The sequence below is a fragment of the Fukomys damarensis genome, unplaced genomic scaffold (assembly GCF_012274545.1).
Source record: "Fukomys damarensis isolate Sample0158 unplaced genomic scaffold, DMR_v1.0_HiC HiC_scaffold_14, whole genome shotgun sequence".
NCBI classification, from domain to species: Eukaryota; Metazoa; Chordata; class Mammalia; order Rodentia; family Bathyergidae; genus Fukomys; species Fukomys damarensis.
The window spans coordinates 1,791,279-1,808,152 of NW_022900926.1; positions in this window are offsets into that span (position 1 = coordinate 1,791,279).

Here is a 16,874-nt window from a genome sequence, read left to right on the forward strand (position 1 = left end):
AGCCTCTGCCCACGCTGGCCAGCCCCAGCCATGCACAATCCACTCGGCCACTCATCCGCTCCTTCCCATCAGGCATCTCTCTCTCATCTGCCTGTGGTTGTGAATACCGCACAACCCCCACTTCTGGTGGGCAGGAAACTGGAAACTGCTGCTGCCGCCCTGGCCGCAGGAAGGGAGCTGTCACTGCAGTGTCTGATCAGCTCCAGCCCTAGGGGTCATTTCACTTGCCATTTGGCGCTACAACAGCTGTCTAGACCCTGGCGTCAATAATTCCTGCACACAAGACCTACATTTTTAAAAAGAAAGGTAATTACTACGGTACCTGCCAGACTGCATTTGTTTGCAAATTTCTTCTCTTGTTTCCTCACTCTCCTGTTTTCTCCCTGTTAGCCACTCCCTGCTTGCACCCCGACACCCACCTGAGAAAGACGCCTCTAAAGCCTACAGTTTCCCTTATCTGGGGGGCTCAAATCCTGTGCCACAGTGGTCCAGGCAGTTGGTGCCAGTCCTGGGAAGGTGGCAACGTGAGATGAGGTCTGTTTATTACCTTGGCTTTGAGTTCTACCCTTAGGGAGCCTTAGATTTCAGTGAACTTTTCCCTTGGTGGAGGGGGCTCAGAATGGGCTGAGCGGGAACCCTGAGGGTCACAGGATGCTCTTTTCATTTTCATCAAGACTTGCAGCTGGAAATATCGGAGACCAAGAGCCACATGAGGCAGTGAGACCGGGTTGCTCATAAACTCTGCTGGTCCAAGGCGTCTGCCTGAGCTGTGGATGGAGTTCTGGTAGATCCTGCTTGGCCCTCCCTGCTTATGCACAGCTGCAGGAATTTTCTGTGACCAGTGAGTAACCTGTCAGAGGGCTGAGGGTCCCCAGATTCTCAGGAGGAAGCCTGGCGAGTTACTGAGCCTGCTGTTACTGACGGGATTGTGCAGCTCAGGTCCCGTGCAGGCCTTTTCAAGTGATTGTTATTTTTTTCTAGATCATTTTTCTAGCTTATTGTAAGTTACCTTAACTGATTAAAAAAAAGTGAGAAAATTTCTATTTCCGCTTCTGGCAGTATGGTAGGTTAGCCTTTCAGAATGGCTTTCCTGCTGGAAACACTGAAATATCAGATAAGTCGTTTTTTAAATATTCATTTTTCTAATGTTCTGGTACTCTGTCAGGAAATTAAGGAGATCAAAGGCTTCGAAACAGAATTGAAAGGAGGAACTGTTTTATTTAGGCTTCTCGTTTACTTACTTACTTTTAAACATTTTTATTGTTATTAGTGCAAGGGGCTGACATCCCTGCTGGAAGCCGGTGCTTGTGCACAGCACCTTCAAACTCATCTTACCTCCCTGCCCCCTGGCCTGAGCATGAATCTGCCTGGGGCGTTAATGAAAAGGAGACCCCAGAGGTCTTTCCGTGCAGCCTTGGGGTGACAGAAAGAAAGGCCCCACACAGAGCGGCAGGGACTCCTCCTCTGTCTTGGCCTTGGTGCCAAGCGAAGGACAGAAAGCTCCAGCAGCTTCCTGAGCAGAGTGGGGCCATGCTGCGTCCCACCTCCCTCAGGGCCAGAAAGCCTGGGGTGCTGAGCATGATGTCAGGGACGGGGCTGACAGTGGTCCCGATGCCCAGCAGGAGCAGCAGGCGACAGAGAAGTGTGAACAGAAGGAGTGGTCAGGAGACCTTCCCGACAGGGACGGTCAAGTTTCCACATACCAGGGTGAGGGCAAAAGGATCCCCGTAGGAAGGTCAGAGACAGGGAAAAGCGGAGAGTAAACGTGTTCTCTAAGGGCCAGGAAAAGACTGGTGAAATCAGCGATGATGAAGGTCCGATCCTTGGGGACGCAGTGATGGCTTTGTGCTCTTTCCATCACTGACTACGGAAGACCCAGGATCAGCTGCCAGGGGAGGTCGGGTCTGGCCTGTCTCCAAGTTCAGCCCATGGTGGTTTGGCTGAGGCCAGCAGGGTAGGAGCGCAGAGGACAAACCTGCTCACCTCATGCTGGTCTGAAGCAGAGAGAGGAAGAGAGAAGGACAGAGGGAGAGGCGGAGGAAGGGCTGGGTCCCTTCTCCTTACCAGCGATTTCCCCAGGACCAGAGTTTCCACCAGGCCCGGCTGAGAGTCCGCACCTCCTCCTGGTAGCACCACTGGCTGGGGACCGGGCCTGGCCACATGGCCTCGGGTACAGTAAGACCTAAGCGTGGTGTTGCCTATGTAATCCCAGCACTCTGGGAAGCGGAGGAAGGAGGATCTCAACCTCAACTCCAGTCTGGGCAACTCAACAACTTACCAAGACCCTGTTTCAGAATGAAAACTAAGGAAGAGTCTGGGAAGTAGCTCAGCACAAAGCCTCTTGTTTCTGTGCCCAGTAATGAAAGCAAACAAACAAACAAATGAAAAAGACCCAAATCATCACACTTATTTATATTCAATAAAAAGAAAGGAGAAAGACCCACGAGTAAAAGGAAAGGCCTTGGGTTTGATGTGCAGTACTAAAAAAAACAAATACCAGGAAGAAAATACTACTGTCCAAGCAGAAAATAACTAAATATAAAAGAAACATTCAGAAGAGGGGATCAACAGAGTCCAAAGTTGATTTGGGGAAGGGAATTCAGGAAAAAAGGGTAAATCTTTTCAGATAAACATTATCATTAATGGAAGGGGGGCTACTACTACTGAGTCAAAGAATCATTATGGAAAAAAGTAATTTTAAAATCGAATGAAACAAACACATTCTCACAACAGTATAACTTGCTAAATCTATCTCAAGAATAAATAGAAAATCTGAATGGGTTTGTTACCCAAGTAAGTGAAATCAGCAGTTGAAAAATTTTTTCCGAAAAGAAATTTCAGGCTTCAGAAAATTCCAATGCTATACAAAGCTTGTCAGAGAATAGCAAATAAGGGTCTAGATAAAGACACTACAAACAAATTGAAAAAGCAAAAAGCAAAATGGGCTCAGTTGTGCTAATGGCCCAAGAACCCTCCAGGTACGAACAGAACACGAACACTGTGTCTGGAGATGGATCGAAGGGCCGGAGAGAGCCTTGCCACGGGCCCCACAGCCCTGGCGTTGGTCCTCAGATCACCGTGTAGACCCACAGACGGTTAGGAGCATTCCATCTGTGTCGTGCAGCAGCAACTGTAGTTACGAAGACTTACTGCGCCTGCCTGATAGAGAGCTGGATGAGAGAAGTCTGAAGGCTCCCGACAACACACACAACACACTTAAGGGGCCAGAGACGCCCGCTGCTGTGCAATGAGTCTGTTTTCTGTCCTAACCCTGGGACTCCACAGCAGGGTTAAAGAGGCTTCTGAGCTCTTGGTTCCGGAGGATCGAGCCTGCAGGCTGCAGACAGCCCTTGGCTGGCAGAGTGCTGAGGTGGAGACGGGGAACACACATACCCACACGTGCGCACACACACACACACGAGGCGAGGGCCAACTGTCCCATAAATGTCCTGTGTATCAAGGAAAAGATGTTCTGGAAGTAAATCCTCACCTTATCACGGAAAGTCAATCTAGGTGGTAAAAGAAAGGCAAACCACACAGCGATGGAGAGTCGTAGGGGAAAATCTGCAAGAGCTCGAGAATGGGAAGGTTTCCTACGGAAGACAAAAGTGCAGACCATGCAGGCGGAGCTCAGTGCACTCGCCCTCCTTAAAATCAGGAATTCAGGCCTTCGAAAGGCACAATAATGAGAATTTTAAAAGGCAAATTCAGATTAGGAGAAGTAATTTGCATTTAGTTTTATTGACAAGAGGCTGGCATCTAGAATATACAAACCCAGAACAATCAAGGTGGAAGACAAATAAGCAAGTGTAAAACAGAGGACAGGGAGCCAGTTACCTGCAGGAGAGGAAGAGCAGAGCTCCCGGTCAGCAGAAAACCTCGCCGCCTTGGCCGTCAGGGAATTGCAAACTGAGGCCAAATTGAGCTACACTAACCTTTGGCCATGTTTTGCCCCCAAATGTGACAGCTGAAGACAGTGAATGCTTATCCTCTGTCACAGTGTCTGTGGAGGAAGAAACAGCAGCTCAGCGGGGAGATTCCAGCCTGGCCACTGCGGGAGTTGAGCCCAGTAATCAGGGAGCTGTGGCCACTGAGGGCCGGGCTGGGACTGCGAAAACTGCTGTCCCCTCGGTGGCTCCCAGGCCAGGAGGGGCATCGGCTGCCACTGATCACCCCCAGGGACCACCTGAGCTGGCTCTCTCAGTGGGAGCACCCCAAGAGGGGACAGGTGAGCTCTGCCTCATCCTTTGTGCCCTCCTCGGGAGCCTGCTTCGGTCTCTAAGGTTTTGACCCTGTGCAGGCCAGCTGTGTGTCATGGGATGGATTTGGGAGGACGTGGGCACCGGAGCGAGGCCTGCAGAGAGCCGCCCCACACGTGGCCGCAGACTGACGCCCTTCACTAAGCCCGTGACTTCAGGCAGGGACACCGTTGCTCAGGAGGTTCGGGGAGCCACAGCAAGAATTGCCATGGTAACCCTGGGGTTCCCAGTCCTCTTGCCGTCCTTTGGGGAAAAGGGAGGCTCCAGGGCCACTGAGCTGTGTTGTCTGTCATTCCTCTGCCCGAGGGTGTGGAGCCAGGCCCACCCTGGCCTGCTGTGGGACGTACACCGGCCCAACCACGGCCCAAATAGTCGCACTTCCTAGGAAAGTTCCACATGCTCCCAAGCTACGACTTGGCACTGCAGTGTGTGCCTTAAGACTCGTTTTATGTGCGTCCGCTAGATAATGTGTTCCCAGAAGCTTACTCTACAAGCAAAATTCAAACCTCAGCCAGCCGGGCGTGGTGGTGCACACCTGTAGGCTGAAGCAGGAGGATCGCTGTGAGTTCGAGACCAGCCTGGGCTACACAGTGAGTTCCAGGTCAGCCTCAACTATGTAATGAGACCCTGTCTCGAAAGAAAGAAAGGAAGGAAGGAAAAGGAAGGAAGGAAGGAAGGAAGGAAGCGAAAAAAATTCAAACATCATCCCAGAGTAACAAACTAAAAGGCACTGCAGTTTAAACCGTTTGTGTCCCACAAGGATCCACAAGGGGGAGCCGTTGGAGATGGTGGCCCTGGGGAGGTGGCCTAGCAGATTCTGTCCCTAGGGGCTGACTGGCTTCCTGTGCGCCTCCGGAGCTCTCTGAGAGGCTTGTTAGGGAAGGAGCCCTTGCTTCCTGCGGCTGTTGGAGATGTGAACTCCATGTGCTCTGGCTGCTGCTGTCCGCTGCGAGGAGGTTCGGCTGTCACTGGGCCTGAGTCTGTGCAGTGGCCGTGACCGCGAAGCTCACGTGGGGAGCTGGAGGAGCCTGGGCTTTATGAAGCCCTCTGCCCTGGGTTTCGTGGTAGTGACGCGAAGCTAATGCAGTGTATTTATAAAGTAGGTCACTGCATGGTTACGGAATAGTCAGTGGACTACAGGTACCTACATCAACCTTAGGTAATCTAAAAACAGACGTGGCACGGGAGAGCAGTTGCAAGGGAATCTACCCAGCATTCTTCAGAGAGCTGCATATGTAAAGCAGAACTATAAAGAAAAGCAGGAGAACAGTCGGCACAGAACACAGGACGGTTATTGCTGAGTGTTATTGCAGCATGTGCTGGAGGCTCTCAGGAGTCAGTAAAGCCCCGCTCTCCCACGCCAGGAGAGCTGATTACGATTACTTAAACCCCACAGATACATTCCAACAGCACTTTGGCAAAAATGCTGGGCTTCGCAATGATGAACATTGAGAATTAAAGTGTTCCGAGCACGCGGGCTTCCCCAGAGAGGGCCCTGCTCCTCCACTCAGAGCAACACAGGAGCGCGCGGAGCTGGTGCAGGGCACCATGCTGCCTCCCACCACACACTGGACTCCGGAAGTGCCGGGAACTCGCCCTGGCAGCTCCCGGGTCACTGCCTCCCTTAGATATCAGGTGTGGATTTTCAGGTGCGGAGGGAAATAGACAGCAATGAGCCTGTGTGCGAGAGAAAGATTAGAGTTGGTCTGAAACTGGGTACCAGGTGAATGCTCCTGTTTTTCAGATCTGTAGTATCCATAGTTTTGATCTTAAAATATATATTGCCTCTCCACTTACTTTCCTAATTGTTATTTAGGTTTTCAGAATAGAAATTTCACCAGTTCCACTGCTTTTCAGATGGCCCTAAATATTAGGGTTGCCCAGGTGACAAAAATCACCTTCCAAACACGAAGCTCATTTTCTTTAATGTATATATTAATCACTTAACTTTTAAAAACTAAAGATCTTGCCAAATCATAGATAGCTTTCAGTAATGCATATGCCTTTGAATTGCATTATTATATAAAACTAATCCATTGGCATGAAAAATCAGCAGCACAGATTTGATAGATGGATGCATCACTCGGGCCTCTTTGTTTGCAAGCCACCAAGTTCAAATATGACTCACTCAAACTAAAAAAGAATTCCTGAGAAGGGTATGGAATGCTTCATCAAAAACTGACCAGTGGGACTTCGCAAAGGGCAGGAATCATAGCTACAAGAATCTAGATAGTGGTACTTATTGGGCAGTATTTTTTCCTTGGTACTACATCAAAATAAATTCCCTTGAATATTTTTTTCAATTTCTGTGTCTCTGTGCTCAACTTTCAAATTCCTGCTGTAGTCTGGCCTGGATGGTGTCATATGACCATTTACTGACAAGAGAAATGTATGCTTTAATTGACAGTTTCACCAAGACTGCTACTGTTATTGGATTAGGTTTTGACAGAGATCTAGGATTTTCCAAAAGAAAATTGCCTCAGGCACTTTCTTATTGCTGGGACAATATACTCAACACCCACAGCTTACAGAAGAGAGGTTTTCTCTGGCTCATGGTTTCAGTGGGTTCAGTCCACGGTTAGCCAGATCCAAGGTGGACATGACACAGTGGATGGGCTGTGAGGAGGAGGAAGCCTGCTTCACAACCTGGTGAGCAGGAAGCAGAGAGAGAAGGAAGAGCCAGGGATGAGCATACAGCCAGTCAGAGCCCCTGGTGACCCTCCTTTAACTAGGCCTCACCTCCTATCAGCAAGTCAGCTATAGTGCTCTCATGACCCACCCACCTTCCACACACATGAGGACTTGGGGACATTATAGATCAAAACTACAATGAAAATCTAGGACGCTGCTGCTAAAGGAATGGGTGCATTGATGTTGGGCTGGAAAAATAGCAGATATCCACCATAACCCATAGCAGAAATTAATCTTGCTGTAATATTCCTACCCAGGACCACCACACAAAAGAGACTAGTGCCGTAAACCCCTAGGCACTGCCTTAGGCTGCTTAGCAGATGTAACAATGAAGGCACAGCTGGAGCTCTTTCTCGGCTCAGTGCCCATGGTCAGGTAGCCAGTTCTGAAGACACCATTCAGGCAGGGGTGTGCAAGGGGACTGGCCATGGAAGCCCAGGCAGTGGCCAGGGAGAACTGAGGACAGCACAGGATGGAGGCAGAGGGGCCGCAGGCACTCGGCTCATCTCCTAGAAGGCCACTGCGCCTGTGGATCACATACGTGGTGCTCTCCCCTGACCGATGAACACAACGAGCTTTACCAAGCAGTTACTGTGCACGCACAGACAGTGCCAGGGCCGGAGCAGTGAGCAGAGAGCCACATCTGTCCTTGAGAAGCTTCCTGAGACGCGGGCACCGCCCAGTGGGGTTGCTGCACATGAGCTGCCCTGGTGTGAGTGGTTATGCTGCGATTCAAGCTCTTGCATTTCAGGAGAATATACTGTTTGTGGTCTTCCCGCATTCCTCTCTTGTTGTTGCATTTGTGTAAGTTACTGTGCGACTGTGAGGCTTACAACGTGGCACATTATCTTGGACTCTGGGGTCTGAAGTCCAAGGTGGTTCTCCTGGGGAACCCCAGGCACTCTGGAGCCTGGGGGGGCTGCCTGTTTTGAATCTACTTGTTAAAAATAGGATTTTTTTTGTACTGGGGATCAAACAGGTCCTTGTGCTTGCAAGGCAGGCGGTGGAACCACTGAGCTAAATCCCCAAAAATAGGCTTTTGAAAGAAAAGTTAACTGGGACCAGAATCAGGGACTAAAAATTGGGAGCTTTTCTAGCAGCTGGCTGGGAAAAGTTTGGGTTTATCATGTCTGTGTGTGGAGGGGCTGACAGTGGGAGAGACATTAGCAGCTGCCTGGGAAAAGACATGGCTCGCCTGGGTACTAAAGGGCCAAGGAGTCTGGGGTGAACTGTTTACGACAAGGACACCTGCTCAGGTTGCAGGTAATTACGACTCGCCTTCTGGGCACCGGGGGTTTATAGGTCCTTTGAGTCCATCTGCTCTAGGTACCCAGGAGCTGTGTTGTTTGCTAAAAGAGCCTATGTGCTCTGTCCCGTTTACCTGTGAAGGACTCATTTGGGTCAGACTGCCACTGCCCCTTTTGGCGTCTGGGCCATCTGCAAGTTTGGGTCAAGGCTGCCTCCTTTCTTCACCGTCGGCAGGGTTCAGGTCAAACGTCACACTTCTCTGCACCCCTCTGGCCTGCACTCCAGAAGGCCCGCATCTGGTCCCCCTGCCTCTCAGTGGAGTCTGCACAGCCTCGGGCTGGGTGAGGGCATCATAGGACAGAAGCCAGTCCCCGCTGGTCCCCTAGACCCATCTGGTGTGCCCAGGGCAGCGAGGTGGCCGGGACATACAGCCCGGGTTGCATCATTTTCCTGTGCCTGCGGGGCTTTGGAGAACAGGAGCCAGTGGGCCAGGGCCCAGCGGCTCCTCCCCACGCCCTGTTCTAGGGTCCCCTGGGTCCAGAGTCACCAGCTCGGGGGAGCCAGTGGGGAGGAACAGGGCGCCTTCAAAGAGACACAGGAAGAGAATTGGGTGAGGAGGAGAAACTGCAGGGCGGAGACTGATGCCTGAAAGTCTCCACCTTCCCACAGTGCTGCATCTGTGAGGCAGGAGGAAAACTCCACCAGGGATATCTAATGGCCCATTCAAATGGGTTAATTGACATTTCAGCATCTCAGGCTGCTGTTTAAAACCCTCTCCCTGCAGCCCCTGAGGAGAGGATTGCGTTCAAAGCCTCTTTTGCCTTAGAGCAAATGATGAAGACTTCCCGATGTGGAGGAGGAGCCTCCTGCCCCACCAGCAAGGGGCGGCCTGGATGCAGCCTCTGGGACCCTGGGCATCGGCACCCGGCTCAGGAGCTGTGCAGGTGGGGCTGCCAGGGTTGGCATGGACTTCCGACCCTGGGAGGGAGAGGCTGAGGACTGGCCGCCCTCAGGGTCTAAGTGGTGGTGGGTGGTGGGTGTTCAGGAAAGCATGGCCCTGGCCAAGAAGTCAGGTAACAACAGATGCTGGAGAGGCTTCGCAGAAGCAGCCCTGCGACCTTGTGGGTGAGAATGAACTGCTGTGGAAACCACTATGGAAATCAGTGTGGAGTTCTCAAAAAGCTGAAGCTACAAATTGCATTTGACCCAGCTATCCCCTTTTTGGGAATCTTCCTGAGAGTTAAAGATCTGTTACAGTGGTGCACGCACACCCATGTTGATAGCAGCACCGTTCACAACATGTGAATCTTAGAAGCAGCCTACATGTCCATCAAAAGATAAAGACAAGGGTCATAGGCGGGAAAAAGGACAAAATGGCTTTATTAAGGAAATTTTTAGAAAACTGTACTAAAGGCAGCCTCCCCATCGAACTGAGGACCTTGCATTTGCCAGGCTGGTTTGTCACCCCAGAGCTACATCCCTGCCCCTAAAGGCAGCTTTTTGCCTTTGCAATTAGATTCCAGCGATGAGAAAGACAAAGGAGAAAGAGAGAGAGGCAAGGAGAGAGGGGGGAGGGAGTGAGGGAAGGGGTGGGGGAGACCAGACCCAGGACGGCACCAAGTCACACAGTTAAAGAATTGGGAGGCCAGGAAACCAGCCCCTTGCCCACCTCTGAAAGAGCAGCCACGTGGGGACTCATGCAATATTCACAGCATCACGTCCTCCTGCACACAGGGCCATGGGTAGGGCAGCTGCTCTGTCCCTCTCCCAGCAGGGATTTCGGGGAGAGGGACGCGGCCAGCGTAAGGTCAGGCCCAGGCACGACTGAGACCACTGTAGGACCTGAATTACAGACCCGTGCTAAATGACAAAGGGCCTGGGAGACAGTGCTCTGACCCCCTCCCATTGTAGCCATAGCCCCGACCTTTGTTCTAACCCTGGCCTAGGAATGTAAGGCAGTCTTGTACCGGTTGAAGTCCGGATGCGAATTAACGTGTAAATTAGTGGTCTCTAGACCTAGAGATCCCAAGTTAATTGTCAAGCTGTTTGCTCATCCAGAATGTCTTGGTGGCCTTTGAAACATCCTATAGGTGGTATCTGTTACTCATCAATATGTGACTGCCCAGTACGCGGCTGCTGACCATCAGCTCAAATCAGCAGACCTTTGTCCCTGCTTGCAAGCCTAAAATGTTAACCCCCCTTTTTTACTCCTCTATAAATAGGACCTCAGCCCCTGAGCTGGCGCCTCTCTGAGTCAGCTACTTGGTTCCGAGAGTGCTGTCTGGCCAGACTAATAAAGGTCTGTTTACCATCTACCCTGGTGTGTTCCTTCCTGGGTTTCTCGTTTCTCCATCTAGCTCCCAGAGCCTCGCTGAGCTATACGTCCCAGCATCGTGGAGGCCCTTTTGGCTGTTCACACTCTGTGGAGTGGAAGTGAGACTTTGAGTCTTACAACCACCAAGGCAGGCAGGATCTAAGCAGCAAGTGATGAGTTTATTGCCATCTGGGTGCAGATGGGCCAAGGGTGAGAAGGCGGTTGGCACGGAGAGGAGGGTGCGCGTGATTATGTGGGGCAGTTTAGGCAGGGCAGGGGGCACTGGTCAGGGGGTGGGGTGGGAAATTTTAGAGTCCCCAGGGTGACGGGCCTGGAGCTGGCTGATAACAGGGGTGGTGAGAGCAGCAGGGCGCTGCCGGCTCCTTGCTATCTCAGTGTCCTGTGGTTGTGGGGAGCCAGTTGCTTGGTGGGGTCCGACTCGGGGACCTGTCAGCCAGCACCGGGAGGCCGTCTGTCAGCAAGGTTGCCCTCACTGGTAGGGAGCAGTGCTACTGAGGAGGCTGGGATGGATGCAGTGGCCTCGCAGGCCAGACGGTCTCTTGGAGCTGTGCCTCCCAGCACGGAGTGACACGGCACAGGTGTGCCCTTCAGAGACCAAGGCGACAGGGAACAGCAAGCCTAAGGGCGGTCTGATCTCCGCGGTCCACACGTGTGCTCCTCCTCCAGGACGGAGGCGATAGAGCGTCTGACACGTGCAGCTGTGGCTGGGTTGGAGCCAGGCGAGGGCCCTGCATGGGACACAGACACTGAGCATCTGCTTCTCGTGACAGCCGCCCACGGCGTCCTGACCCACGAACGCTTCCTCCCACATCTGCAGGGTGAGTGCCGTGGCCCGGGTCTCCTCTGGTCAGAAAACTGTCTCTGCAGATGTGGTCAAGTTATGTGAGGCCACGCTGGATCGGGACGTGTGTCACCCAACTCCCGATGTTCTTGTGTGTGGAGAGGATTTGGGGCACCACGCAGGGCTGGCACGGGGGGAGGATGCAGTGAAGAGGCCTGAGACCCAGGACGCCACGAATCTGGAGACCACGGGAGCCCGCCGTGGAGCTGTGGGCAGACTGCGGAGCGCCAGGAAGGAGCCAGCCTCGCTCACACCACAGCCCTGGGTGCTGTGCTGCTGTCACCCAGGCCACACAGCTTGGTATCTGCTCATCCCGAGGGGCAAACGAAGCAGGTCTCAGCCACACGAGGGAGCTTGTCTGTGACCCCGGAGCTGTGAGGTCGGACCCTAGCCCCTGCGCCAGGTCTGGCTTTACGGGGGCGGGGGACCCACATCTTGTTCAGAGTCAGCTTGTCTCTACCTCTGAAAATAGTTGGTGTGGAGGTGAATACAAAAGAGCAGGGTGGCATTTTACTTCTCCTCTGTGCCCCAAATAATTGACAGCAGAGTCCCCAAGATATCTGTGCACACATGCTGCAGCATTGTTCACAATAGCCAAGGAGTAGAAACAACCCAAGTGTCCCATGCACAAGGAACAGACAGACAGATGTGATCACGCCATGGAATATTACTCAGCCTTGAAAAATGGAATTCTGACACGTGACAACTCGGATACACCATGAGGGATGTGATGCCAAGTGAAATGAGCCAGGCACAGAGACAGATCAGCTGACACGCAGACAGAAGGTATCTGGAGTTGTTCAGTGAGCAGAGAATTTCAGTCTTTTGAGGTGAAAGAATTCTGGGACTGTCCCATGACGGGGTGAGTGTGCTCACTGAACACGTGAGGGCAGAGCACGGTGCGCTTCACAGGTCTGCGTTCAGCAGAGCGGACACAGGGAGTGAGAGGAGGGGCAGGTGCGCTCCAGACACAGCTGACACCAGGCCGGTCTTGTCACCCGGGCGCTGTCTGCGTCCCCTGCCGCCCTCAGTCAGTGCTAATGTGGGCATGTTGTGATGGCTGAGCCGCGGATGCAGGAGCTCAGGCGCACTTAGGGAGTTTCTACCACAATATGGCTGGTGGTGGCCGGGTCTGAGACGCTGCTCAGGGCAGGGCCCCGGTGTCCTGCTCGCCCCTCTGGTCCCACACCTCGCTCCGGCTACATGACAGGTGGTCCCGGACCTGCGGCGAGTCCAAGGGCGGTGGGGCATTGCGGACCTGGGGACAGCCTGATGCCCAGGGGCTGGATGCTGGCCCAGCTGACCTCCAAGCAGGGCAATGCCTGGCCCAGCCCTGTCTTCCACCTGGATTCGGTTCCAGGGGCGCTGTGGAGATGCAGGCAGCGGAGAACCCACGCATGGCAAGGGTCCCCTCATCCTCTGCTGCAGCCACCGCTGCTGTGCCAGGGGTGGAAGGCAGCTTCCTCCCCTTGACCTGTGGACTTCAGGGGCACAGCAGGGTCCTGCGTCTTGATCCGGTGGCTGTTGAAATCCCGCCCACACCCTTCGAGGTTCCCCCACCCTGCTGTCAGCCACTCCTTCAGTGCCCTCTGTCTTCCTCGGGGGCCTTGCCGGTTCGAGTGCCGGGAGAGCAGCTGTCCCCAAGAGCCAGGGTCTAGGACAGGGCAGGGAGTCTCGACAGTAAAGGGCCCAGTGGGCCGACTGAAGGTCAGGCGTGGTGTCGCACACCTGTCCTCCCAGCCAGGGAGGCTGTGGCAGGAGGGCTGTGAACCAGGCAGCCTGGCTGCAGATGAAACCCGTCTAGAAACGGAAGAGAATGGAGCAGAACAAACAGCCCCTGTTGACTTGGCTTTTCACTTTCAGTAGCCTGCAGCCCTTTAAGACACCTACCCACCTTACGTCCTAACGTTCATTCCCATCTCTAGAGAAAGCGGGGATATGTTTGAAAACCTGCTGTTAGGAGGAGCTGTTCCCAATGACCCAGGCCCTAAGGAAATTAAGCATGCATCACCCTTTCCCAAATTCCTTCCCTGACTAACTCATCCATATTTTGCCCATTTCCAGAAACTGTCAGTCATGCAATTCTGGTGTAACTGCAAAGCCCCAGCGGGTTCCCAGGGAGCTGGCAAAGGCGGGGATCAGGTGAGGCATCAGGAGGGCAGTGTGGCCCCCCTGGCTGGGGCGCTGTGAGGTGGGGTGCGGGGTGAAAGTCACCATCAGGTGAGGGCAGCCTGGCTCACCTGCCACACGCCCCAGAGCTCTTCCCAGTGCCCTGGATTTAACATCAAGTCTGCATGGCGCCATCCCTGCTCCCCAGCCCTGCCCACAGCACCTGCCTCTCTGGAAAACCAAATATCGCTTGGTAACAGATAGGACTGGAGCCCCAGATCCTCACCACAGCCAGCAGGACACCGCGACAGGGGCAGGCTGTGTTTACATCCCTCGAGACGCGGCACCCTAACCCACTGTCACCAGCACCTCCTCCTCCTCTCCTCTGAGTCCCCATCTAAGGTGGCAAAGAATCGAGTCATTTCTACGGTCCTTTCCTGGTGGCCAGGGTGCCCAGTGCGTGTTGAGCTCCCGCCTGGTCCTGTCCCCTTGGAGACCTGGTTGCCATCAGAGAGGAGGGGTGAGGCCTCTCACCAGTTCTGGCTCCTGGCTCCCCTGTGCTTGTCTGCCCAGGCCTGGCCGCTGTGCCTGGCCCCTTGGAGACTGGCAGATTAAATACACAAACAGGCCAGATGAGGCACGGAGATAGATGCTGACAGTCTGCAGCTGGAAGCTAGCTGCTTATCTGCCACCAGCAACCCAGGAAGCCACGGCCATAAGTCACATGCAGGGAGCTGATGGCCATCTCCAGGAACAGCCCAGAGACAAACAGTGGAACCCAACCACCTGCTCCAGACGCCAGGGCTTCACCAACAGCTCTCAGAGCCAGCCACAGGAACCCAACTGCGCATGCCCTGCCCTGCCAGCCCACGGGAAGCTTGTGCCTGGCACACCCGGGCCTCTGCCAGCACAGTGCTCACCACCTCTGCTGCCTCTGCCTGGCCCTCCTGCCCACACCCACAGTCATCCTCCAGACCTCGTTTTCCTCCCCTAGGTGGCCAAGCCCTTGCCCTGCCGGGGAAGCTGGCAGCAGGTGTTCAGCCGAGCCCTTCACGGGGCTGCGACTTTGGTGTCTCCTGAGTGAGGCCACAGTGCCTGGCAGGTCGGTGGGTGGCAGCCCTGGCCTGCACCTGCTCCCCCATCCTCGCCCAATGAGAGTGGCAGCTGCTTGCCCTGGCTGCCTCCCCTCTTGGGATGAGGTCCAGGATCACAGCCCTCGGTGTGGCCCTGGTCCTCGGTGGCCAAGTTCTCTCTGCCAGCTTCCAGGCCCTGTCCCACCCTGCTGTGCTGGGAGCTGCCCAGTCCTCAGCCAGGCTGCCTGGCAGAGTCAGCAGCATTTCTGAGCGGACTGAGAAGACCCCACTTGGTGGCGTTGTAAGCCAAGCCCAGGGAGCTGAGACCTGGTTTTCCTGTTACTGTGTCCGCAAGCCCACATACCCAGCAAACTTTAACATCCTTTGGCCGAGGACTCTTCCCGGTCAGTGGGCGTTTGTGTCTGACACTGGCCCAACACCGAGTCCTGGCGTCGGCTTCATCCCACCGCCGCTCACCCTCAGCACAGGGACACAGACACGACGGGGAATTACAGGTAAGCGCTGCTGTCCAAGCCCCAGCCTGCAGTGCCAGCGCAGCACCGCTGCCTCCTGTCCATGTGCGAGCAACAGTGGAGGCCACGCGGGTCAGGGGCTGGCTGTGTCCCCGCCCCATGTGCTTGGTACTGCGAGGTGACCCTTAGAAACGGCGCCTTTGCAGATGACGAGGTAAGGTCATGAGGGTGAGCTCTGGCAACACAGCGATGTCCCTGTGGAAGGGAAACCCCTGGGTGTGGAGTCACGCAGGGAGGCCCCCGGGATCCACGTCCAGGGGCCCCCGAGTGCCGCTGTGGTGCTGTCCTGGGTCCTCACCTTCGCTCACCCAGCCCCTTGCACAGGGCGAGCCTGGCGGGCCCTTCCTGGTACTGCAGCCTGCGTTCCACCTCACGCTTGCAGATGTTCGAGAGGAAGCTGCCCCAGCACCTGCTGTCAAGCTGTTGTCGAGACTTTTACACAGTGAACTCCAGTGACTGGGCGGGGCCCACTCCAGAAGAGGCCCAGAGTGTGAGGAGGCTGCACCTGGCAGGCGGGTGACAGTGCCGGTTGGGCCCAGGCTGGCACGAGAGGGCAGCAGCAGGCATCCTCATGTCCCCAGGGCGCAGGGATCCGCTGTGGGAAGGCCCGGACTCTTCTTGGTCACTTGCTCTGGGACAGCACAGGACAGCAGCTCTCTGTGTAACCATCTTGCTGGTCCCGAACCGATGCATGGCTGTAGGAGCTGAGCCTCGGCATCCATACTGCTGCGAGGCCAGCGGCGTGTGCAAGAGTAGGGCAGAGTGCGGCCCGGCTCAGGGAGCTGTGAGGTAGGAAGCATTGCAGTCTGGGCAAATGAGCAGCAAAAAACAAACACATTTTGAGAATATTTGATTCTAGGGCCTAAACATCGTTAGGGCCGCCTCCGGGGGAATTGCTTCTGAAGTCTGAGGTCTGCCGGGGGTGGCCTCTTCGGGAGAAAGGGAAGCTGCGAGTGTTTCCTTCCTCTCACACGCTGTGTTCAAAGTCCCCGGAAATGACCTGTCTGCGGCCGAGTGGTCAGTCCGGGGGGCTCCACTCCCTGCACACCTGCTGCTCTATTGGCTTTAAATTAGTTTGAAGTTAATTTCATTTTTAATTTAAAACTGCCCAGCTCTGCCCTCCCCTCCTCCCGCTGTGGGTCCCCCGCCCGCACCCCTCGTCCTTCCTGGACACCAGACCCCGCTGTCCTCGCCATACCTGGCTGGCCAGGGAGTGAGTGTTCCCATCAGTGAGCACAACAGCAGTGGCTCCACCAGGCCTGCACGGCCAAGGTGAAAAGCAAGGCTCTCCCCAGCCGTGCCTGCGGATGTCAGTGAGTTCACGCCCGGCACCGCCTCCACTGAGAAAGGGAGTTGCCCTGTGGCCTGCAGCTCCCCAAGGTGACACACAGGGGCGGGCCCGGGCCCCCCCCCCGCCTCCCCATCCGGAGGGCCCTCAAGCCATGCTGTGATGGGGCGATACAGGAAAACTGAGGACCCAGGGGTGAGGGGATTTCAGCACAGTAACGGAAAGTCTACAAAATGGAGACTAAGGGAGAAGCTCAGAGTTGGAGACCGGTTGTCATAACTAAGCTGTAAGCCTCACTCTGAGGTTCTTGCAAGTTCAGAGGTCGAGGGTCAGCCCTCGGTCCAGGGGCGGCCCCTCCCGCAGATGTGTGCACAGGAGCGACACTTCTGCCCGGATTCCCATTGCCCTTCCATCAGTCTCTGTACTCGGTTCCCGAATTTCCCTATCTCCTCTGTCACAACACACCCTACAGCAGCAGCAGCAGCAGCAGCAGCCCT